The sequence below is a fragment of the Nyctereutes procyonoides genome, unplaced genomic scaffold (genome assembly GCF_905146905.1).
Source record: "Nyctereutes procyonoides isolate TBG_1078 unplaced genomic scaffold, NYPRO_anot_genome, whole genome shotgun sequence".
Taxonomy (NCBI): domain Eukaryota; kingdom Metazoa; phylum Chordata; class Mammalia; order Carnivora; family Canidae; genus Nyctereutes; species Nyctereutes procyonoides.
Window position 1 is genome coordinate 5,317,286 of NW_026575148.1, and position 25,525 is coordinate 5,342,810.

Genomic DNA, 25,525 nt, shown 5'->3' on the forward strand with positions numbered 1-25,525 from the left:
ACAGAAAAGAGTGTATAACTTCTAAATTAGAGGAAATAGGAAAAAATAATTTAAATTATCAATTGTATAACTTAAGGATATCCACAGAAACAGAACTAAAACCAACAGGATGGATGTATACATTGACTCATGAAATTATGAAGGCTGACAAGTCCCAAAAGCTGCAGTCAGTAAGCTGGAGACCCAGGAGAGAGCTGATGTTGTATTCCAATCCAAGCCCAAAGGCCTGAGAACCAGGCCTTTTTCTTGTCTGAAAAACAGCTGGCTTGAGACACAGAAAAAGCTAAATAGTCCAGTTCTATGCAGATCTTCAACAGATTAGATGAGGCTCACCTATAATTAGGAGGCCAATCTGCTTTACTCAGTCTGCTGGTTCAATGTTAATCTCATTCAGAAATACCCTCATGAACACATCCAGAATGTCTGACCAAAGAATGTTTGACCAAATATCTGGATACCCTTTCAGCCCCGTGAAGTAGACACACAAAATTAATCACCATATCAATCCAGAGAAAGGAAGAAGGAAGAGTAAAATGAAAAACACATGTCAAATAGAAGGCATAAAGTAAGACAGCAAAGTCAACCACGTCAGCAAATATATTAAGTGTAAGTAAATTTAAATTCCGCTTGGAATCAGCTAGATGTCTAGGAGATACATGTTAATTGAATCTACTCATTCACTAACATCTATTTACTCGTCATCTATTTTTTTTTTAGGTATATGGACACATCAATGAACAAAACAAAGCAATGAGCAATTAGAGTCCAAATGTATACCTAGCTATGTCAAAGAAGTAAAAAGCATCGAGCCAGGCTGGAAAATGGCAGTATTTTATTATCTCAGTTTAGTTTGTGGTCATTTCACAAAATCTACTGAAGTTATAAAAGATTTAAAGTTTTTACTGTAATTAATAAACTGACCCTCTGTCTCTCCATTTCTAAGTCCTTAATTCCAATTCTACCAGGATGGTTTATATTGTTAAAAACATCTATGGAGGATTAATCTTTTGGTCATAATTTTTAAATGGATGTAATAATTGATTATATATATAATTCATTGCCTAATCAGAAATAAAATTTTAATCCCATAAAAGATGTTTAACAGCAATTTTAACTATTAAGCATATAATTAATGCTTAGAGTATTAAAAATTAAATTTCAAGGTGGCTAAAGCATAAATTCAAAAACCTTAGCCAATTTTAAAAAGAAGAAAACATTAAAATAAAAAGCTTATAATTGGGGGCACCTGGGTGGCTCAGTGGTTGAGCATCTGCCTTTGGCTCAGGCCCTGATGGGGATGGAGGCAATCGAGTTCTGCATCAGTCTCCCTATGGGGAGCCTGCCTCTGCCTCTCCCTCTCCCTATGTCTCTGCCTCTCTCTGTGTGTCTCTCATGAATAAATAAATAAAGTCTTTTTTTAAAAAAGCTTATGATTGTATTTCTAAAATTATACGTAATTACACATTACTATTCCACATTTTCATATAAGTTAATATAGCAGATGGATATTATTCCAAAAAATATTTTATAAAATAATTTTAAAGACAGTGGAAGGGCAATAAAATAATTTTTGCAACTAAATAGCAATAAAACAATTTTAGTTATAAAGAAATCTTATTCATAAAAGAAAAAAGTAAGCAAAAGGCACTGGAATGCTGAAATACTAATTACTCTGCTTTCACATAGGGAAAAAGCAAGGCACTACAATTCTGTGACTGTTATATATGCAAAGCTTCCACTAACTTTGATGATTTTGCCTTCACACTTTACTGAATTACAGAATTTACAGAATTGCTTTACTGTATGTAATCTTTATTAGTAAGAGGACCTCATAACAACACTGTTAAACAACACTGTTGGGGCTCTACGTTCCCATGCCTGACAATTTTCAATGAAGGAATCTCACTTTTGCTAAGGCAATGACTGAATTTTGTGCAAGATTCTCAAATTTTGAATATATCACATTAAGGAACACCCATTTTATTTTCAACTGCTTGAGTGGATGGGATTAAAGCAAATGCAGTTGTACTACAGGAATTTTCTGCCACTCAACTGCCAGTGAAGTAATGCATGAAGAATTCTTATTAAGTCAAAGAGAAGAGAATACATTTGAAAGCAGAATTTACCCCCCTTGATTAAGTTTTAGAAGGGAAAGATCAAGATTCAGGTCACTATAGACCCTTTTCCCAACTTAAAAAAAGACCCCCTCTATTAATAACCATTAAAATGCTCCACATTTTAAAGTATGCAACATCATGGCCTCATTACAAATTAGGTATTTAGGGAAAACTGCATTTCCTTCAAAGAAAAATGTTAAAAACATTTTTTAAGTACTAAGATAAGCAACTGTTTATGTAACCTAGGCTCAAGCAACTGCCCAAGAAGCCTATAAAACTGATATCAATTGGAGTTTTATGCCTGATGGAAAATCAGTCTATATATTTATTTTAATCTGAAAAATAATGTCATCACTGTGAATTCCACTTTAGGATACAAAAGCAGAGATTATATTCTGTTGTTAAAATGTTAGCAATTGCATTTCAGTTTTTGAAAAAGCAGTATAGTTTTCCTAAAATAAAGAGTTGATTATCTCTTTTATTAGTTACAAGAATTTGATATATCACAAAGTGTAAGAGTTACAGCATGTGCCAACTATCAACCAGAAAAAATGAACCTGATTCATAACTCACTTTGAGAATATCTAGTTAGTCAATCAAGTGATTTGTAATCATGAAGACTGTCAGAAATGTAATGAATAATGAGCTACAGTAAAATACTTGGATTTTTTTTAGTATTCTTATTTCATTATGTGACTTTTATTGCCATTTTTGATCACTGTTTCTCAGCAGCACATATATTTACTTACAAGCTTTTGACTATGAAATAGGCTAACGGATATACAAGTTGAATGACCAGTATTTAATGTCTTCCTACAAAATTAAAAGCCTTACTGTTTAGAGCTTAAGCAAAGAAAATTTCATTCCATTCAATCCCCTTGACACTTATATCATTTTATTTAAATTATTTAGTGAATATGCTATTTTCACCATAGCAAATTTTAATTCAGTATATGTTGTTTCTATATAGCCTAAAACAAGCTCACTTAACAGAATATAGTCAATATCAGAAGCCTTAAGCTTCTTTTTATTATCTTCATTGTATATTTCTTTAGTTAAATCTAATGCAACCTGATGGTGAAAGAACATCTGTTCTCTAATCTTAATAATTATAAATAAACAAAATATAAACCAACCTAAAGTTTGCATATTACTAAAGGAGTAATATGACACATTAGTGTTTTTCAAAATGTAAAACTACTAACCTATGTTAGTTAGAATCTGTCATTCTGATAATACTGGCCATTGTAACCATTTTAACCAGAATTCCATAACTTAAGAATTATGGTTTTAAAGCAAATGGAACTTTAAATGTAATAACAAGTAGGTTCATTCCTTGACATATTTTTTCATCATTTTCAAGCAGAAGGGTCCTTTTCCAACTTTAGATTGATTATAACACCAAAGCACATGTGGATCTCCTTAAGGGAAGTAAGAGAATCCTTAAGTCAAGACCTATTATACTTATTAAAATATATTATTCAGGGATCCCTGGGTGGCGCAGCGGTTTGGCGCCTGCCTTTGGCCCAGGGCGCGATCCTGGAGACCCGGGATCGAATCCCACGTCGAGCTCCCAGTGCATGGAGCCTGCTTCTCCCTCTGCCTATGCCTATGTCTCTGCCTCTCTCTCTCTCTCTCCCTGTGTGACTATCATAAATAAATAAAAAAAAAAATTTTAAAAAAAATATATATTATTCATGAAAAAATTCACCTATTGAAATTTTGTGGATACATTTTAATAATACATGGTTAGTTCAAGATAACAAAACTTGAGACATATACTATACTGATTCTAGAAGCTAGTAAGATTACAGTGAGACCTCAGGAAAGATACTATTTTCAACACTGAATATTCCCTAAAAAGAGTAGCAGCACTCCACCTTGGAATGCACTTTATCACCATTATCACACCAACTGTGAGGATAATCTTTTCTTTCCTTTATAGTTGAACCATTTGTTTACTCATCTATTTAACAAATGCTTACTAAGCATCTATATCTACCAGGTATTGTGCTAAAAACTGGGGATATAAACATGAATTAGACACACAGCCTTTGTACTTGCCATTAAAAAATCTACAATCTACAGTCTAGTTAGAAAGAAACAGATATGTACATAAGTGCAATAAAATATAAAGGTATATAAATACAAAATATAAGATTCTAGATAGAAACTTGTACTAGAAAGGTTCAAAGAAGGTAAGGTTCAATGACAAAGGTCAGTAGTTAGGAAAGCCTTCAAAGAAAAAAGGCATACCCAAATCTTGACTAAAAAGTTGGTATTCAACAGGAACAAAGAGAAAAGATCATAATGGCAAGAAGGAAAATATTAATGAAGACAAAAGTGCCCAATACCTAATTATTGTAGAGTAACTACAAGCTATTCAGGCTTTTTTGGGGGGAAGGTAGTAAGATTTATTTATTTATTTGAGAGAGAGTATGGGGGGGGAGGTGAAAAGGGAGAGAAGGAATCTCAAGCAGACTCCCCACTGAGTGCAGAGTACTGGGCTGGATCTCACAATCCTGAGATCCTGACCTGAGCCAAAAATCAAGTATCAGATACTTAAACAACTAAGCCACCCAGGCACCCCCAAGGTATTCATTTTAACTGAGGTAGATATGTAAGGAGTATACATGACACTAGTTGGTAAAGAAGAGGACTGCTAGAGGTAAACTTGAAGCAGTATGCAATGGCCACTAACAAAAGACTTTACACATATGCCAAAGACAACACAATCTGCATCCTAAAATCTTTCAATGGTTTCTATTTGTAAAAAAAAAAAAAAAAAAAAAAAAAAAGAAAAAAAAAAGAAAAAGAAAAGAAAAGAAAAGAAAAGAAAAGAAAATCTATAATGTCTATAAAATTTATGCATTTGGCTTTCCTCAACAATGGTCAAACTAACATTTCACACTTTATTATACATCTGTTAGAAAATTAATGTCACCATTTTAGCCTACCTGTTTTATATGCATATGTGAATAATCCCCCAGAACAAGGATCTCAGCCTCTAGCAAATTTATATATTAAACAGCAATTCTTCCACTTGTGGCAGACGCTAAAGATACACCAGGCTTCCCAAGGAAGCATTGTCAAGATTCCTCTTAAAGTGTCTATACATACATGTTGGGGCGCCTGGGTGGCTCAGTGGTTGAGCACCTCCCTTTGGCCCAGGATGTGATCCCAAGGTCCTGGGATCGAGTCCCACATCGGGCTCCCTGCGTGGAGCCTGCTTCTCCCTTTGTCTGTGTCTCTGCCTCTATGTATCTCTCATGAATAAATAAATAAATATAATCTCTATTTAAAAAAAAAGAATCCATACATGTTGGGGCACCTAGATGGCTCAGTCAGTTAAGCATGTGCCTTTGGCTGAGGTCATGAATCTCAGGGTCCTGGGATTGAGCCCTATGATGAGGGGCTTCCCATTCAGCAGGGAGTCTGCTTCTCTCTCTGCCTCTTCCCCCTGCTTGTACTCTTTCTCTATTTCTCAAATAAATAAATAAAGTCTTAAAAGAAAGAATCTATATATGAGATAACATGCGTACAGCATACACGCACATTAGGTATACACAAAATACTAACAGACTGTCAAAAGTTATGTCCACATTAGGGCACCTGGGTGACACAGAATGAGCACCCAACTCTTGGTTTCAGCTCAGATAGTGATCTCCAAGTTGTGAGATCAAGTCCCCTATGGGGCTCTACCTTTAGCACAGAGTCAGCTTGAGACTCTCTCTGCCCCTCCCCCTGCCCTGCCCCAGTGCACACACATGCTCTATCTCTTACATAAATCAAGAAATCTTCTTTTAAAAAGTTATGTCCACATAAAGTCACAAAAGCAAATGTTTCTGCCAGATACAGTTTGGTGTACCTCAGTAAGTAGTACAAAATATATGTGAACTAACCAGACTGCCTCAGAAGTGAAATAGCCCATTCTCAAGTGACATACATAAGCCTTTCATGCAGCTTAACACCAAATTATAAACAGGAACTTTGAACAAAATCTCTGAGGTCAGATAGTTTAAAGTCTGGGTCAGTTACCAACCTGATGCAAATCATTGAACCCTGAGTCTTAGTTTCCTTGTGTATAAACCTAGGATTATTATTCCTACCCCATATAACTGTTGTAAAGATATAACGACATATAAAAAGTACTCAGAATAGAGCTGAACAAATTAATTTTAATTAATTTTACTAATGTTAATAACAATTAGAATTATAATTACTCAACAAGTAGTATTTTATCATAATAACTACAATAGAAATTACTCTAGTTAAGACAAACTCAAGTTTAAACACTAAATAACCTAATGCACTATAATGCTAAAGAAATTTCCAAAGTCTAGTCCAACTAAAAATGTTTGAGGCTTAATGTAAAAATAATACTAAGACAAGTCAACTTAAAATAATGTTTTCAAGAAACAAGATTTTTAAAGACATACTGCATTATATTTAATAATTACTTATAAGGCATGGGAAGGGAAAGCCCAATCTTACTACAGAAATATTAGAGCTTTTTTGAGGAAAAGAAAATTGTTCAAACTTTTTCTCCAAACACAGTGCCACATTATTCCTTTTTTTATTTCATGGCCTCATACAAACCATTTAGTATAGCTAAGGCTAATTATAATGGAACATCATACCTATAAAGCTCTCCTCCCTACAGCTAGACCTTCCTTTTGAAGTCAGTGAGCAATAGCCCCACTAGTCTTTAACCTTGGAATGTTTTTATGCCCCAAAAGAAAAAAAAATTAAAAGATAACAATAACATTTTTAAAAAAGGAGAATACCAATAAGTAGGGCTATAAAAGGAAACTGACTTCAACAACCTGACAATGAAGATGATTCAAGTAAAAACAACTTGAATAAAGAGCACCAAAGCAACATCTGTAACTCTATCAAGTCACTTATATGTAATGTTATACAAACACACACACACTCATATATACACATATCTCATGATTAGGTAGGGCTAGGTCAAGTCACAAATTAGCACAGTAAAATGAAGTGATGATTAATAAATATGCATTAAATGATACTGAACTGTGGATTGCTATTACCCCACTACTTCTTGTAATAATACTAAACATGTACAGTGATCCACTATGTCTCCAAGACAGCAAGCCTGTGGCAAGCATTAATAAAGACTACTATTTCAAAGAACAAATAATGTATTTGAAAACAGTATCTTTATATTGGCATTGCAGTTATATGAAATTTCCTGAAATCCATAATATATTTTTAAATAAATATATAACATATGTGATTCTGCTCTAGCCAATATTCATTCAAATAAAAGTCATGAATTATAATTTGGCTAGCATGTATTATCTGGAAACAAGAATGGAGGTGAGAAAGAATACCCAAATAGGGGCACCTGGCTGGCTCACTTGGGAGAGCATGTGACTCTTGATCTCAGGGTCATGAGTTCGAGCCCCATACTGGGTACAGTGATTACTTAAAAATAAACATTTAAAAGGAAGGAAGGAGGGAGGGAGGGAATTCAAACTACTTTTAGGAATATTCATAAACACCAAATTGTTACTTCCATCCCTTTTCATTGTCAGGTTAATGATTTCTGTGTGAATCTTTACACTCAAGTAATAAAATATGATGGTTCAACATCCCATAAAACAAAGTTTAAACCAAACGGCCACTTGATAACCCTGAAAACATCAAATAACACTAGCATAATCTCTCCTGTGTGAAGATGATACTAACTCACCTTCAACAGAGATGAGCTTCAAGTTGTTTTTCTACAGTGGAGATGAAGTTGGTGATCTGGCCAATTCTCTTGCCAAAGCTCCCTGGTGGACAACAGCTTACATCTGCAAGATGAGTGTTACCAGTGGTCACAGAAAATAAAATTATTAACACCGAAATGAAACCTATGCCTTGGTCCCAAATCATTATGTTTTAATGAACTAAAAATAAGGTCAAAGAAATACATAAATGCTATAATACTTACATACAAAACTGTACATGTATTTACTCTGATACATTCATTATATTCTATAAGGCACTGGCCTAAAAATACAAATAGAGCCTGACCTCCATCCCTAAGTAAAAATGTTCTCAGCTATCTTACCTAAAACAAAGATTGCTTCTGACATGTAAAATCAAAAGTGTATAATGAAAATGCTCAAAACATGAAAGCATGCCAACTTTACATCCCTCATCACCAGTAGCAATAACTGAGGAAATTACGGAATATTTTTGTTAATGTTAGCAACATTCTCAATAACATTAAATGCAGCATGACTACAGCCAAAATTGCTTTGACATTTCCCAGAATTCTGAAAAATACTATTTTGTATGAAGAAAAATACTTTCATTACTAGCTACAGTGTTTATTCATGCTAATATAGACAGAAGTTTATAATTAAATATTCCTGAAATAGAATTTTATGGGTTGCCAGCTGAATCTCCTTCATAAGAGTTGAGAAGCTGGTTAAACATTACCTGAAGACATAGTTTTTCTAAGTAGAAGTAAAGATGATGTTATGTGCTTCTTTATCAATTAAAAGAATAAAAATTAGATTAACATCTATTAAAAATCAGTGAGGAACTGTTTATAACTAGATACAATTCAAACAAAATCACAATGCTAAGTATCTATGATGAGTTAGGCACTCACTATTTGGGGGTTCTGTGAACAAGTGTAAGAATAATATGGCATAATAAACAATCTCAAAGAAATCACAATATCAGTATAATTGAAACATTCCACTTCCAGTTCTACATAATTGTCTGCAATAAGAAACCACTAAATTCTAACCTAGATCCTCTGCTAGAACAGGAAGGATGAAATAGAACAGCACAGCATCATACCAGAGCATAGTAGCTACCCCAGGGATGAGGCTCTAGGGCTCCTCTTGCAAGGCAATATAAAGAAGTTTCAAAAGAAATGTTGAGAACATCTGCTACAACCCATGATGTTGCCCACTGCCACCTGTAAACAAATAAACTTTGTTAATTTAAAGGCACTACACAAATGTCTCCAGTCACAATTGCTTTAATGGGTCATTCCCCTTAACAATTCTTCACTGTGTTTCTTACCATAATTCCCAATCAACTCACCAAAATTGGAAGTCTTCCACTAGGTTGCAAACTCTTAAAGTTCCTCTTCATTTTAGTTTCCCATTTCCACAATGCCCAACTGATAACTTACAAATTGTAAATGCTTGATAAGTGTTTTATAAGTTGAAATGAACTAGTCATCTTACTACCTTATTTGTCACTCTAAAAATTATCACTTATTCTAGCTATATTCACTATTACTGGCAGGACAGTATTAGATGAAAAGATAATTTATTCAGCAGATGTTTTCCTCAAATACCTACTAGGTACCATACTAAGTGCCACAGATACTGGCATAAATAACACACGCTCCTTGCCATTAAGCAATGCAGTGTAGTTAAGAAAGGCAAAGATGGTGTATTGTGAAAACTATGAAACCCTGATGAAAGAAATTGAAGACGACACACACACACAAAAAAAAAGGAAAGACATTCTATGCTCATGGATTGGAAGAAAAAATATTGCTAAAATGTCCATATTACCCAAAGCAATCTACACATTTAATGCAATCTCTATCAAAATACCACCAGCATTTTTCACCGTGCTTGAGAAGACAATCCTAAAATTTGTATAGAACCACAAAAGACCCCAGATAGCCAAGCAATCTTGAAAAACAAAAGCAAAGCTGGAGCCATCACAATATAAGTTATATCACAAAGCTGTAGTGATCAAGACAGCATGGTACCGGCACAAAAACAGACACATAGATCATTGGAACAGAACCCAGAACCCAGAAAAAGGATCCTCAATTCTATGGTCAACTAATCTTCAACAAAGCAGAAAAGAATATCCAATGGGGAAAAAGTCTTTTCGACAAATAGTTGGGCAGCAACATGCAGAAGAATGAAACTAGACCACTTTCTCACACCATACACAAAAAATAAATTCAAAATGGATGAAAGACCTAAATGTGAGACAGGAAACCATCAAAATCCTACAGAACACAGGCAGCAATCTCTTTAACATTGGCCGCAGCAACCTCTTACTAGAGACATCTCCTGAGGCAAGGGAAACAAAAGCAAAAATGAATTAGGACTTCATTAAGATAAAAAACTTGTGCACAGAGAAGGAAACAACCAACAGAACTAAAAGGCAACCTGTGGAATGGGAGAAGATATTTACAAATGACATATCTGATAAATAGTATCCAAAATCTGTAAAGAACTTAACAAACTCAACACCCAAAGAGCAAATAATCCATTTAAGAAATGGGTAGAAGACATGGACAGACATTTCTCCAAAGAAGCCATACAGAAGGCTAACACAGGAAAAGCTACTCAACATCACTCATCATCAAGGAAACAGAAATCAACTACAATGAGATACCACCTCACTCACACCTGTCAGAATGGCTAAAATGAACAACACAGGATCAAGAGACTTTGGCAAGGACGCAGAAAGGGGAACCGTCTTACACAGTTTGTGGGAATGCAAACTGGTGCAGCCATTCTGGAAAACAAGATGGAGGCTCCTTAAAAAGTTAAAAACAGAACCAACCAATGGTCCAGCAATTGCATTACTAGGTATTTACCCAAAGAATACAAAAATACTCATTTGAAGGGACACATGTACCCCAATGTTCACAGAAGCATTACCAACAATAGCCAAATTATGGAAAGAACCCAATCATCCATTGTCTGATAAATGGATAAAAAAAGAGTTGTGAGATACATATATACATATATGTGGTATACATACATATATATACATACATACATACAATGGAGTATCATTACTCAGCCATCAAACAGAATGAAATCTTACCATTTGCAACAATGTGGATAGAGCTAGAGTATATTATGCTAAGTAAAATCAGTCAGAGAAAGACAAATACCATATGATTTCACTAATGTGGAATTTAAGAAATGAAACAGATGAACATAGGAGGAAAAAAAGAGGCAAACCATAAAACAGACTCTTAACCATACAGAACTGAGAGTTGCTGGAGGGGAGGTGGATGCAGGGGATGAATTAAATGGGTGAAAAGTACTAAGGAAAGCACTTGTGATGAGTGCTGAGTGCAACAGGTTAAGTGATGAATCACTAAATTCTACTCCTGAAACTAATATCACACTATATGTTAACCAACCAGAATTTAAACAAAAATTTGACACTAAAAAAAATGTGGAATATATGTGTGTGTGTATATATATTTATATATATATATTGGAATATTAGTCATTCATAAAAAAAAAGAATGAAAAGTGAAGGAGAAAAAGAGAGGAACAAACCAAGAAACAGACTCTTTAACTACAAAGAACAAACTGATGGTTATGGGGGGGGACTTAAATAGGTGATGGAAATTAAGGAATGCACTTAATGTGATGATCACCAGGTGTTATATGGAAGTTTTGGATCATTCTACTGTATACCTGAAGCTAATATTACTAATATTTAATAGTTTTAAGTAAAAACTTTGTAAAAAAAAAAAAAGAATAAATAAGAAAGATAAAGATGGAAAATAGTCACGAGATATCCTGTAATCAATTTATAGCAAGTTTTCTAGAAAGTACTACAGAAACTAAAAGAAAGGGAAAATTGGCTTAGGATAAAGCCTTTAGAGAGGAAATGTCATGTGAAATATTAAAAAATCAGCAGCTGCTAGACAGGAGGACAAAAAGAAAATGGACAGTCTCAAGGGAGGGGAAAGGTGAAAAATTATAGAGGTTCAAAAGGGTACACAATATTCTGAAAACTTCAGGAAGTTTTTTGGAGAGTAGCAAATAAGAAGAAAGAGGTCTGAGAAAGTTCACAAAGATGCCTATTATGCTAAAAAGCTGGACCTTTGTCTGACTGAAGGAGGTAAGCCAGGAGAGTGATGTCATCATTAAAAAGATCCTGGCAGTAGTGTGAAGGACAAGACTGAAGGCAGAGGACTAAATCACATGAGACAAAACTGTCTTTGACCTAATAGTTTATGGAATTATGATGACCCCATTCATCATCAATGATCATTAGGTCTATTACCCAATGGGTCTCAAATTCAGATAGATATTTAGAGACTGTAGGTGCTGATTTATTTTAGAAAACTGTTTATATGGTATAATCTCAATCAAAAAGCATGGCAGGAATTTCATAAGAATTATATCAAGATGTCAAAATATGAATAACAACTAGCTCTGGGTAGTGGGGATACAGGTCATGTTTTTCTTCTTGTTAATATTTCACATTCTCTACAAGGTAAAATTAAAAATAAATCCTACAGCAATTCCTTGAAACTTAAAAGTGGCATTCACCCAAAATGGCCAGAGATTCCTTTACAACATAATTGACCCAAAGCCTCCCCTTCACCACCATGGCCCACTATACATAAAATACTCATTCCTACATCAGAACCTAAACCCATGTCCTCTCTGATTCTGTAGCATCTTCTTGTTCTGAATATCTAAATCCCAACTTCATACCACCAGCTAGGCTGATTTTGTATATGAAACATCAAAAGCTCATTATCTGTGCTATACATTGTGATAACTGATCATATTATTTATTGAAAGCCTTCCTAAATGGGTCTCCAATCTGTTCTTTACAGTTTTTTACAAGGATATTAGAGCAAAATCAGTCCTATTCCAACACAAATATTCAGACATGACTCATTTATGGGTATCCATGCATATAATTACACCAATATATTGATCAACTACAAATTTATGTATATAACCGCTACTGAAGGGGCACCTGGGTGGCTCAATCAGTTGGGCGTCTGCCTTTGGCTTGGATTGTGATCTCAGGGTCCTGGGATCGAGCCCCACATCAGGCTCCCTGCTCAGTGGGCAGCCTGCTTCTCTCTCTGCCCCTCCCTTCTGTTCATGCTCTGTCTCTTGCTTTCTCTCTCAAATAAATAAAATCTTTAAAAAAATACTAAAGAGTTTTAAAATCTATCATCTCAGAAAAAATTGCTTACTGTTATGAGTTGAATTGTGTCCCCTCAAAATATACCAAAATCCTAACTCTAAGTACCTGTGAATGTGACCTTATTTAGAAAGATGGTCTTTACAGATGATCAACTTTAGATGAGGTCATTAGGGTAGATTCTAATCCAATATGACTGGTGTTCTTATAAAGGAAAATTTGGACACAAAGACAGAAACACACACACAGAGATCACCACATGAAGATGAAGGCAGAGCAGGACGATGCATCTATAAGATATACCAAAGATTACCAACAAACCACCACAAGCTCAGAGACAAGCCTGTAATAGATTAGCTTCCTCATAGCCATGGAAGGAATTAACCCTGATGACACCTTAATCTTGGAATTCCAGCCTCCAGAACTAGACAACGATAGTTGTCTTAAACTACTGGTACTTAAACTACCCTGTTCATGGCACTTTGCTACAGCAGCCCTAGCAAAATAATACATCTACTAAGGGAAACCAGGACTTTTTTTTCCCTTAGTAAGTCACTAAAGACAAAAACATTCTGAAGAAAGACTGCAAGTTAGAAATAATAAATTTTCTTGTTATTCAATAGCTAAGTCAACCTAGTGCCAAAAAATTTTAAGGACAGAGTTTCATTTGGATAGTACCATTTATACATACAACAACAGCACATAATCAAACAGAATTATTATCCTATAACTACCAGGACATGAAAAAAAAACATGAAATTATATAGATTTCCTTTGTCTTGCAAAAGAGTTGCTCTATGCTTTTTTATGTGCCTGTGAGAATACAATTTGACCTATAATCAAAAGGTAATATAATCAGTTGCTTGATATGAAAAAGTGAAATCAGCATAGATCAGGAATGGGCTCTGGAATGACACATACTTTACTTCAAATCCTTGCTGTGTTACTCATCTTCTATGTGACTTGACTTGAGCAAATTACTTAACCACACTTGAGCCTCAAATTCTTCACCAGCAAAATGAGAATTTTACATTTTACATAAACGGATTAAATAATATATGAAATATGCTTAGCATATAATAAGAGTATTTTATTATTTATATAAAAAGTAAAATTCATAAATTAAGAATATTATACACTTCTCTTGGGGAGGACAACTATTAGGTAAGTTGATGTAAGAACAAAACTCTCCATCATACACACTACATATATAAAAATACAGCCTTGGCTAGTTCCTTACTATATGACGCAGGACTTTCAGAATTTTAAAACTGTCAAAACTGAAATATAAATAGGATCTTGGTGACTTTTGGCTCTGTCACAGATCAGTCCGTATGTTGCTTTCAAAGCTCTGTAATACCACTCTCTTATTCTTTCAGGTCACTAAGTTCTAGCCAGTCTAAGACAACTACCTTTACAACTTAGACTAACATGAGACTGACTTTAATAGTATAGCACAATCCACTGTAATCCTCTACCAGATATTACTGATGTGTTTTTTGTCTTTTTTTAAAATATGAGTCTTATAAAATACACATCTCCAAAGTGTAACTTATGGGCAGTCCAGGTGGCTCAGCGGTTTAGCTCCGCCTTCAGCCCAGAGCCTGATCCTGGAGACCCCGGATTGAGTCCTACCTCAGGCTCCCTGCATAGAGCCTGCTTCTCCCTCTGCCTGTGTCTCTGCCTCTCTCTCTCTCTCTCTCTCTCTCTCTGTCTCTCATGAATAAAACAAATAAAATCTTAAAAAAAAGTGTAACTCAAATAAAGGGGACTTATTTTAAAATTTGTATATTTGTTTTGAGAAATATATATATAAACAATGCAAAACCCAATCAGTCCCCAAAATTCAAAAGGACTTTGTTATCTCATGCAAACTCTACACAACAAATTATACTTCAACTGTTTATTGCAATACTTATAAACTGAAATTTATACCTACATTGACATATAGAGAGAGAGAAGAAACTACATAATTAAGTCCAAAAAGACTGTAATTATTATACAGAGGATAAGGGTATTTTCGTTAATCCATTTATCAAAAACAGCTATCTACATTGGCCAAATTTGTTGGCAAATATATCAACAATCCAATTCTTGTGAGACAGGCAAATGGTAATTATTCTTAGCATCTTTTAATAAACTTTGGTGAGCTATAAAAACATGTTCATGTGTAATGCTATAAAAACATGTTCAAAGCTAAAATTCCATGATATTACCAACAAAGCTAATGTGAAGACCAAAGAAGTATTTTTCTAAATATTTATGAAAAATGTTTTGCCTTCATACTTAGTGTAGTTCCTAACTTTAACGTAAATATACTTTGTAGTTTAATTTTTAAAAAATGAACCTGGTTCTTGCTAAAAAATAGCACAAAGGCTGCTTTTCAGAAAGTTATGCAATTATCTTTTAAAAAAATTTTTAAAGATTATATTTATTTATCTGAGAGAGAGAGAGATCATGAGCAGGGTGACGGGCAGAGGGAGAAGCAGACTCCCTTCTCAGCAGAGAGCCCAATATGGAGCTTAATCCCGGGGCTCCGGGATCATGACCACATGTAAAGAAGATGCCAACAGACTGAGCTACCCAGGTACCCACAATTAGTTTTTATTTACAGAGAGATAATTAGATTGGCATACTTAAGCAAAATAGAGTACTAAGAAAAATTCTTAGATCTTATATTCTTTTAAAAAAATTATTTTAAAAAACCTGCTCCTCCCCCCCAGCTCATGCTCTTTCTCTCAAATAAATAGAACATTTTTTAAAATGATTTAAAGTTAGCAAATGCCACATCCCTATTTATTCATGATACCACAGTAATATCATTTTAGGTGATCCCAAATTATAATTTTTTAAAAGATTTTATTTATTTATTTATTTGAGAGAGAACAAGAGTTAGAGAGTACAAGCAGGGGGAGCATCAGGAGAGGGAGAAGCAGGCTTCCTGCTGAGCAAGGAGGCCAATGTGGGGCTTAATCCCAGGACCCTAGGATCATAACCCAAACTGATGGCAGATGTTTAACCTACTGGACCATGCAGGTGCCCCAATTCTAAATTATAATTCTAAGAATTTTTTCAAAAGGTAAATAACAGCAATAGAAAATTAAATATAGGGCAGCCCAGGTGGCTCAGCGGTTTAGCACCTGCCTTCGGCCCGGGCCGTGACCCCAGGGTCCCGGGATCGAGTCCCACATCGGGCTCCTTGCGTGGAGCTTGCTTCTCCCTCTGCCTGTGTCTCTGCCTCTCTCTCTCTGTCTCTCTCTCTCATGAATAAATAAATAAAATCTTAAAAAAAAAAGAAAATTAAATATACTTTCTTTTTCTCTTAAAGTCTTCCTGTAGAAATATTTTTAAAAATCACAAATATATTAAGAGAATATAATCTGTTAATTATTGGCAAAAGACCGTATCAATAATTATCCCCTAAAGGGCAATGACTATGCTTTTATCTACCTCATATGCAGTAAGCGTAGCACGAACTTAATAAATAGGAGTTAACTATCCATACCTCAAGAACAATAAGCATAACAAAATTCTCATAAGAATCAAATAATGGCAAAATCCTAAATGGCTGGGATGTCAAAACAGGCCATGAACAAAATTTTACAACATGCATATCTAACATTAAAAGAAAAATCACCGTTTTGCCCACAGATTCTGAGATCACATCAGGAAATTGTGTATTGTGTATTGGTTATGTCAATAGAAAATACACAGCCAATGCTAGTTTTGAAATAATCTCAACTCAGTCTAAAGTGAAGTCATTAAGGACTGAGAAGAAACAGTGTAGATATTTAAGTAACTATAATCTTGAATCCTGGTAGTATATATATGTTTTATAAATACATACATCTATACCGTTTTTTCCATATTTGGATGTTTCTGTAAATAGCACATCACCTTTCTTCAAGGAGATACAGAACTAAGAAAATAAAATGTTATATATGGACTATAGACTGTTGTGTCTCACTGGCATCTCTGGTTTTAGCATTGCTGGTTTGGTATTTAATCTATATTCTCACCACTACTGCCCAGATTCATATTATAGTCACAAAGAAAATAAGTTAGTCAGGGGCTAATTTCCTCTACCTACACCTTTTCTGTTGAGTTTCACCAACCTGCTAGAGCAACAAGGGCTATCTAACCAGTGTAGAAAATTCCTTATATTACACATTACAGATGTTCACCAGAACTTTCAACTAGACAAGAAATGCCTTTGAAATATTTATAGGCAGGCAGGCAGGCAGACAAATGCACGCACGCGCGCGCACACACACACACACACACACACACACACAGAGCTTTCTCTCCAGACAGAAAAGGTACAGAAATGAAATTAAAGAAATCATATTTAGTGAGTGTGAGCAAATAAAGCAATGCTAAATAAAAAGTGTACTGAATGTTGATATCTGATTACATTGGTTCTCTCCTCCCCAAACTAACATGCTAGGGAAAATTTCCTACTAGAAGTTGCTGAATACATAAGATAATTGACCTAAAAAAGAGAAAAATATGTTACCTGGTTTGCTTGTTAAAACACAACTACCAAAAAAAAAAAAAACACAACTACCCTGAGAATGTTTATAGCACTGACAAAGCTACCATTAGTAGCTTCACCTTCCCTTAAAAGAATGATTACTATTATCGCAAGTTTCCTAGTACATATTTATAGAAGGAAGCAAATATTTGTTAAGCCAAGTTTCTGGTCTTGAGGCAAGAGATTTGGAAGAAGATAGTTTTACAATAGGATACATTAACTCCATCTCTAGTTATATTGATATTTTTTCATAGGCGAGGCATGGCACTGTGTGAATATTATGACTCAAGCTTACTCATCTCAACGAAGAATGAATTAAATTTGTTAGAGTAAAAACCTGAAAGAGAATGTACATGCATGTAATTCTAGGTTGCCATTTTTAGAAAAGGGTTTTTCTCCAGAGATTTTAAAAACGTGTTTCCACATTATTCTATTTGTGCTATTCTCACTTTAGTGCTCTGGTAAGTTGGTTGCTAAATAGAAACAAGAAACAAACTCACTTTCAAATAGAAAGTCGTTTGTGATCTGACCATCCCATAAGCTACAAAAAAAAAAAAAAAAGCGATTTGTCAGTCTTAACTGTCAAAATATACCGAAAAATAGATACATGTATATGTAAAGAGACACTTATATTTGTGTCCATTCCTATTTTCCCAGATGCCATGAAGAGATCAGAAAACTGACTCCAGGGTAAGAAACGTATAGACAGTTTTATTGTACCCAAACTACCATTTTTTCCAGGGAAGTCCAGAAAATAAAGAAGAAAAATCACAGGCTCTGTAGGACACATATAGTCTTCTCATTCTATAAGTAGCTTTCAGGCTGATAAGGCTTCAGTGTTTTTCCCCACAGAAAAAATTGTCTAAGAGAGAACCCTCTCCTGCATTCACAGTCACCAAGTTATATAAGCCTGTAGATGGTCTTTAATCACAGGCTACCACAGTGGTCAGTCAGCCAGTACACAAAGATGACAATGTGGACTGAAGAAAAGAGTGCTTTGAATGGAAGTCAGGAGAACTGAGTTTTATTCGTGGCTCTGGATTTACTATATGGTCTTGGGTAAGTTACTTAAACTTCTCTGGGCCTTTGCCTTTTATTTATTTTATTTCATATGCAAAATAAGAGGTAATCAAAAAAACTTTAATTATGGCTAGAAGGACACCAAAGAGCATGTAGATCCATCCACAAATTCACAGATGAGGACAGAAAGCAGAGAAACATGACCACTCACAGGTGATTAGACTATAAAGGTTCCAACAGTCTTCACAGGTCCAACATTTTAAAATTTATTTAAAAGGACAAATCATTATGTCATCAAGGTTTTTGACATGTTAAAGAAAATGCATAAAAGGCAAAAAGAAAATCATCAAATTTGGAATGATGATTATCTCTTCAAGAAGCCTTAAGGGAATACCATCGGGAAGAGCTTCAATTGTACTGGTAATATTCTATTTCTCAAACGAAGTCTGCAGTACAGGGCTGTTTACTTTTCTCTATATATCACATATTGTCTGAAATACTTTCTAATCTTTTTTTAAGTTACCACCAAACATCTTTAACCAAAAGCTGAATGAAATAAATGAAAACATTTCTCTGGAATATTAAAGGTCAATGGAAATAGTGCATGGGCATCAAACATTCTCCTGTTGAGCTTAAAAGGTAAATATCAGTATGACCCCCTAATATATGAAAAAAAAAAGCGCTTGGCTGTAAATATATTTATATATGTGTGTGTGCACCCCCACACACAAAAAAACACATGTATCCATATAAAATTATTTCCACTTTCTTTTTTTTTAATAAATTAATTTTTATTGGTGTTCGATTTACCAACATACAGAATAACACCCAGTGCTCATCCCGTCAAATGTCTCCTTCAGTGCCCGTCACCCATTCACCCCCACCCCCCGCCCTCCTCCCCTTCCACCACCCCTAGTTCATTTCCCAGAGTTAGGAGTCTTTATATTTCCACTTTCCAGCTTAGTAAAATATTAAAAGTACACAAACAGCACAAAACACAAAATGAACTCTATTATTAGTAGCATGATTAAGCGACTTAAGAATACTGAGGTACCTAATAATTTGTACTCTAAACATCTGCCTAAAAAAATACTTTCAGGAGTCACATCTGATAGCCTAGTGTTTAATCTTCAGGGTTCTTTGTTTGTTTTTACTGAGTCTACAGTGATTTACCTAAAGTAACCAGAGGCCTTTCTAAACCTTTACATGGAACCTACCTGTAAAAACTAAGTCCCTCTGAAATCTCTGAAATTCTCCAACAAGAAAGTATAGGTCATTCAGCAAAATATATTTACTGTATACTACCATAAAAGCTATTTAATTGTTATCATTATGATGCAGATATATAATAGAAACAGATGTTCCTTTTTCCTTTCAGCAAAGCACAGGAAAAGCATAAACTTGCTGATATTGCATGGACTACTATCATAGCACAATAGAGGAAAAAAGACATTAGCACATGACAATATTAGTTTTTACTACACAACTAATTGCATAAAAAGTATAACTTGAGATCATTAAATCAATATAATTTTCAGCACTACAGAAGGGAAACAAATAGATTTGTATAACCAGCCTATTTCACATCTGCAGTTGAGAAAATACTTCTGAGAGACTAAGTGTATGCAAAATGCTGCCACTGCTTTCAGAAGACAAGGAAAGAGTGTTGTTCTGTTTTCTTTGCTCATGTAATATAAATTAGAATGCTGCCTCTACAGAGAAATTTTTTAAATCGTATCAGTATAAACCAGAAGAACCTTTCTGGAAAAACAATCTGGGAATTGATATCAAGAACCTTAAAAAACAGTCTGTACCATCATCTAAGCGAATTCTTTTGTAATAATACATTGTAAGGAAATAACCAGAAGGATGAATAAGATTTATTTAAAATGTCATTCATCATCATTTTATTTACAATAATGGAAAATTAGAAATCTAACTCTCCAATAGTAGAACAATGATTAACTAAATCATACATGTTAAAACATTAAAGTCAATATAAATGACTTTAATAATTTTAATTATACAGCAAATTTTTCACTGTATGATGCCAACCGAAAAAGGCAGGATACAAAGTGGTATATCTATCTACGTATGTATAAATAAAACATGTAAATGCTAGGAGGAAAAAGGCTTAGAGAAAATACACCAAATGTCATTTCTAACTTTTGCAAATTATTATGAGCAAATACCAGCTTTTTAATCACAAAGTTATATTTTCTTTAAACAATTAAACAATTCTATTTCTATGTTCTAATATTCTATGTCCTTGTTCAAAGTTTCTAAAACTTCTTTGCATCAAATTATCCTACAAGTATTTATAAATAAATTGACTTAAAATTATGTTGCTATATTACTTGATCCTAAAATCTGGCATACAAAAAAAGTGTGTGTCAATCACACAGACAACACTTTTCCTACGTCAAATAAGATACTTAGAAATTAGAGATAATTTTTACGAGACAAATATTATAAATGGTTACATAAGAACTATTAACATGATGTTTTTAAGTCACCAAGTCAAAGAAATGTTTCAATTAAAACTATCTCTGAACCAGATAGAGTAGCCTATTAATTGCTCTCCCCAACAGGCCAATAAAAAGTTTGCCATGGCTCTTACTAGGATTCCTGGTTTCATGATTCTATTTTTACAGAAAGGAGCTGATTTGTCTTAGGCTATTACTGTCTATTACTTCTAGAAGTCTTGAGGAAAGGTGGGAAGCAGCAAATTCTGGCAATCTGCCTAAAGAGAAATCAATGAAACAAATTAATCCTTCGCAGGCTGCAATGACACAGTAATCCATCATTCAGAGCTGCTTTTATATAGCAAATCAGAGAGCAGAGGAAAGAGCCCTGCGGGACATTACAGACAACAACTTACACCAACACTGGGAAAATACTGAGGAATCAGTTTATTTAAAGAGGATAGATTTCAGTTGATTGCCTATTTCGTCAAATAAAGATTTTTTCTTTCACAGTGTAGTGAATCCAAGGCCCAATGACTTTATCTTCAGAATTCAGTACCAAATATCCTAGCTGACATCAATAGGGGATGAATGTTTTTAAATAATTAGCATCATTAATCAGTATAAACAAATATCTAGCTAGAGTAATATTACTTTTTCCATTAAAATTCCAGGTGTTAAGCACATTCCTTGTTTTCAGCAGGGATTAACTCTATATGCAACCACTAATCTACAACTTAATTGACCAATTCCTGGTAAACCGCATATGAAGTATCTTTTTCATATATAAAATATAACCATTCACAATATGTGTAACTTTCTAAGTACTCTGTTAAGTTTAAAGACTTGAACATTTTAATTTCACCTCTAGCCATCAAAGTTCCAACAGCAAGTCAAATTATAAAAAACTTGCTTTGGGGATCTCTGGGTGGCTCAGCGGTTTAGCGCCTGCCTTCAGCCCGGGACGTTATCCTGGAGTCCCAGGATGGAGTCCCACATCAGACTCCCTGAATGGAGCCTGCTTCTCCCTCTGCCTGTGTCTCTGCCTCTCTTTCTCTCTGTGTCTCTCATGAATAAATAAATAAAATCTTTAAAAAGAAAAAAAAAATGCTTTGAAATAATAAGCAGTTCTTTAGCTTTTAATGTCATCAACAATGCTGAAAGATGAAATTAAAAGTGGTTTCTTTTTTAAAAAATAAACATATCAACGTACAGCAATACATTCACACTGAGTATATTTATTTATACATACAAAAGAACACCTAAATTTATTCATGCCTGTGTAGAAACTCCTGCACCTGAGTATGTCTTACTGGAGTAATGTATTCTGAGTGGAATTATACTTCCTAGATGGAAACTCAGAACAAGAACGATAAAGTCACAGTAAATTACTATTGTTAAATACATGCATCACTTTTGTGGTTAAATGTGAGACATGAGAGAAAAGGACTTCCAAGAAATAAATAAAACAAAACAAAAAACCTATCACAATGGTCCCTGAAATGTTAAAACCCAGAATATCTAATCACAGATGAAAAATAGAAAAAAAAAAAAAGGTTAAATAAATGCTACCTCGTCAATTTTTGAGTGGCATCTTCGATTCTGCAGTGCATGGCCATATGACTAGCAATTCCTGGCCATGCTGATACATTTTTAATTCAATACATGGATCTAGTATTTATTGATTTAATAAGGTTAGGGTATTACATTGTTGCTGCTACTGATGAACTGTCAGCAATTCAATCTAGTAAAATCTTACAGAGAAATATATATTTTAGGGGAGCGAGAAACAACAGCTATGTAAATGTAATCCCTTCACTACATACGACAGTGGCAAGAGCAAAGCCCCTTCTTTCCTAGACTGTGTTGAGCTCCAGACATTTGCTCTTACTAAAGATGTTGGCCACCAACTGATTGAGGTTACAGTGAGGGGACTGGAGCAGAGCCTCACAGGTACACCTTCAGAACTAGGGAAAGCAAGGATTTATCTCCCAGTTTCCACCTGTGACCTCTCCTCATAGGTTCTGCAGCATGTACACACACGGGAACACACACATGCACATACACATACCCAAAGACCTGAGCCCTTATCTTGTCACCTAACAGATGTTTAAAGGAGCCTTCTGGGATTTCTCTCTCTAGACCCTAACATTGTGTATGCTTTGTTAGCATGCAGGTGTACATCAAAGAAGGGGGGAAGCTCACTTTCTCAAAACCAACTCTGCCAAAATACAACCAAAGGAGACGGGCTTTAAAAGCTATGTGAGGGGATCCCTGGGTGGCTCAGTGGTTTAGCACCGCCTTTGGCCCAGAGCAAGATCCTGGAGTCCTGGGATCGGGCTCCCTGCATGGAGCCTGCTTCTCTCTCTGCCTCTCTTTCTCTCTCTCTCTCTCTCTCTCTCTCTCTCTCTCTCTCTCATGAATAAATAAAATCTTTTTTAAAAAATTTTAAATTAAAAAGAGAAAAAAGCTATGTGAAAGTAAGGAGGTAGTACGGGATCCAGAATCAGAAAAGGGGAGAAAAACCCACCAAAGTTGCTGAAGCACTTGGGGACTATCGGAAAGCTTTTTGCACTGCTGTGCTACCCTGTTTGTGGGCTTATTTTCCCAACGTAGACACCTGGGAAGCATGTTGTACTCCAGCTTTCCCCTCTGACTTTGAAGAAATGGATAATCTAAGGAGTGGTGCTGCTGCTGGGGTCAGTAAAACTATGCTAATTGGTGAACCTAATTGCTTCAAGCAGTCCTGCCTCTAAACATGGAGAGCAGAGTTGATGGAGTCAGTCTGTTCCTAATAAAATGAAGAAGCACTGAATTAAATTCCCAAGGAAGGCACTATAAAAGTTTCCACAGTGTAACCAAATGACTTCACCTATGCTATTACCCCTAAGATGACATCTTTGAAAGAAAGCAGAGCCCAGTCAGGCTCCATATTCATAAATTGGCTGAGCCTAGGCCAGTGAATCTGGATTGATTTAAAAAGGCTTTTTCATCCTTCCAATCAAATGAAGTCACTGTTAATTAGATGCTTTCTGTTAACAATGTCACTCTCGCCCGCATTACCTGCTCACACTCGCAGCGCCTCTAGTGCAACATCTGGAGCACCAGCTCCCCTGCAATCAGTCCTCCCAGGTTTGGCTGGAGGGTGGTGGTATTTCCGTTTCTCCATCCCTGCCTGAAGGAACATACTATTCAGTGTACTGATGGCGAGATACATACCCACGCGTCTCGTTTGCGAGATGATAAAACAAATACGGGGTCCTCCAAAACAGTCGGCATGAACTACACAGCGGGTCCCCCCCCCCCGTGCAGTTCCCGCCCCGTGGAGAGAGGTTTTCCGAAAACACCAAAGGCCACAAAGTTCTCTCCCACGGACTTGGAAGCTTTCTTAAGACCGAGTTTCTCCTGAAACTAGGAAACTTTGGGGGCGCGCCACAAGCCTTGCTCCTTAGCGCTCTGCCCGCCCCCCGCCCCGCGCCCCGCGCCCCGCGCCAGGCGGTCTGGGCGCCCAGGGCCCCGCGAGCCCTTAGACGGCCTGGGAGCACGGCCGCCCCGCGCAGGCGCAGAGCGCTGGAGCCCCGGGGGCGCGAACCCGCGCCGCGCCCACCTGCTGAGGCGGCCTCCTTCGACGACGACGGGGAGTCTCTGAACTTCACAAAGTTGGCCAGAAGCCGCCCGCACTCCCTCGGCCCCCACCCCTTGCAGGGAAGTTTGCAGCCCCCGCTCCTGAGGGAACCTGGGTGGGCCTGGGTCTCCGCACCCCGCACAGCCCACCTGCGGCACCGCCGGCAGCGCGACCCCTGACCTCGGGCGGCCCCCGCGCGCAGCCACACGCCCGCGTCGAGCGCCCGGAAGCCAGCGCGGCGAGCGAGGCTTCGCGCCCGGATGTGGGCCTCGCTTCCGGGAGCCGCTGGCCCGGGCGGCTGTGCGGGCCGGAGGGGACCCCCGCGTCGGGGGGAGCAGAGGGGAAGCGGACGGAGCGGCCCGGGGCCCACGGGGGAGCCCGGCTGGCGGAGGGCAGCACCGGTTCGCAGGGGAGCCCCCTCCCCACCGGGAGCCAGGGCCCACGGCCTCCGGCCGCTCTGCTCCGAGGGCGCCACCGACAGATCGGGCCCTGGCGGGCGGTCCGGGGGCCGCAGGCCTTCATGGCGGGCGGGGGGGTCCTGAGCCAGGGCGGCTGACCAGGCCGTGCACCGCACCTGGGGCAGCACCTGCGGCCTTGTCCCGGACTCCGGGCCGCCTGAGCATCTTGGGGACCACAGCCTTGGGGGCGTCCGCCTGCCGGGGACGCGGGACGGGCGAGGGGGGCGGGGCGACAGTGAGGTCGCATTTCCTCGATTTCCTCGACCTCCCGGAGGGCTGACCCACAGCAGATGGGGTAGATGGGGTTAGACAGTCACGGTGGAAAGGCAGGGCCATGCCGAGACAGGCCCACTCTGCAGTTGGGGCTCGCAATTACGTGC

At 36.8% G+C, this 25,525-nt stretch overlaps 1 long non-coding RNA gene across 2 annotated transcripts in view; it reads right to left on the reverse strand.

The window, feature by feature from the left end:
- LOC129501678 (uncharacterized) overlaps positions 1-25,525 on the reverse strand; it is a 141,242-nt gene that overhangs the window by 105,885 nt on the left and 9,832 nt on the right. For both annotated transcript variants that reach the window (XR_008662791.1, XR_008662790.1), the window contains exons 3-5: positions 24,126-24,233; positions 8,946-9,066; positions 7,840-7,942 (exon numbers count right to left, since the gene is read on the reverse strand). This is a non-coding gene — a long non-coding RNA (uncharacterized LOC129501678). The remainder of the gene's footprint in view (positions 1-7,839; positions 7,943-8,945; positions 9,067-24,125; positions 24,234-25,525) is intronic.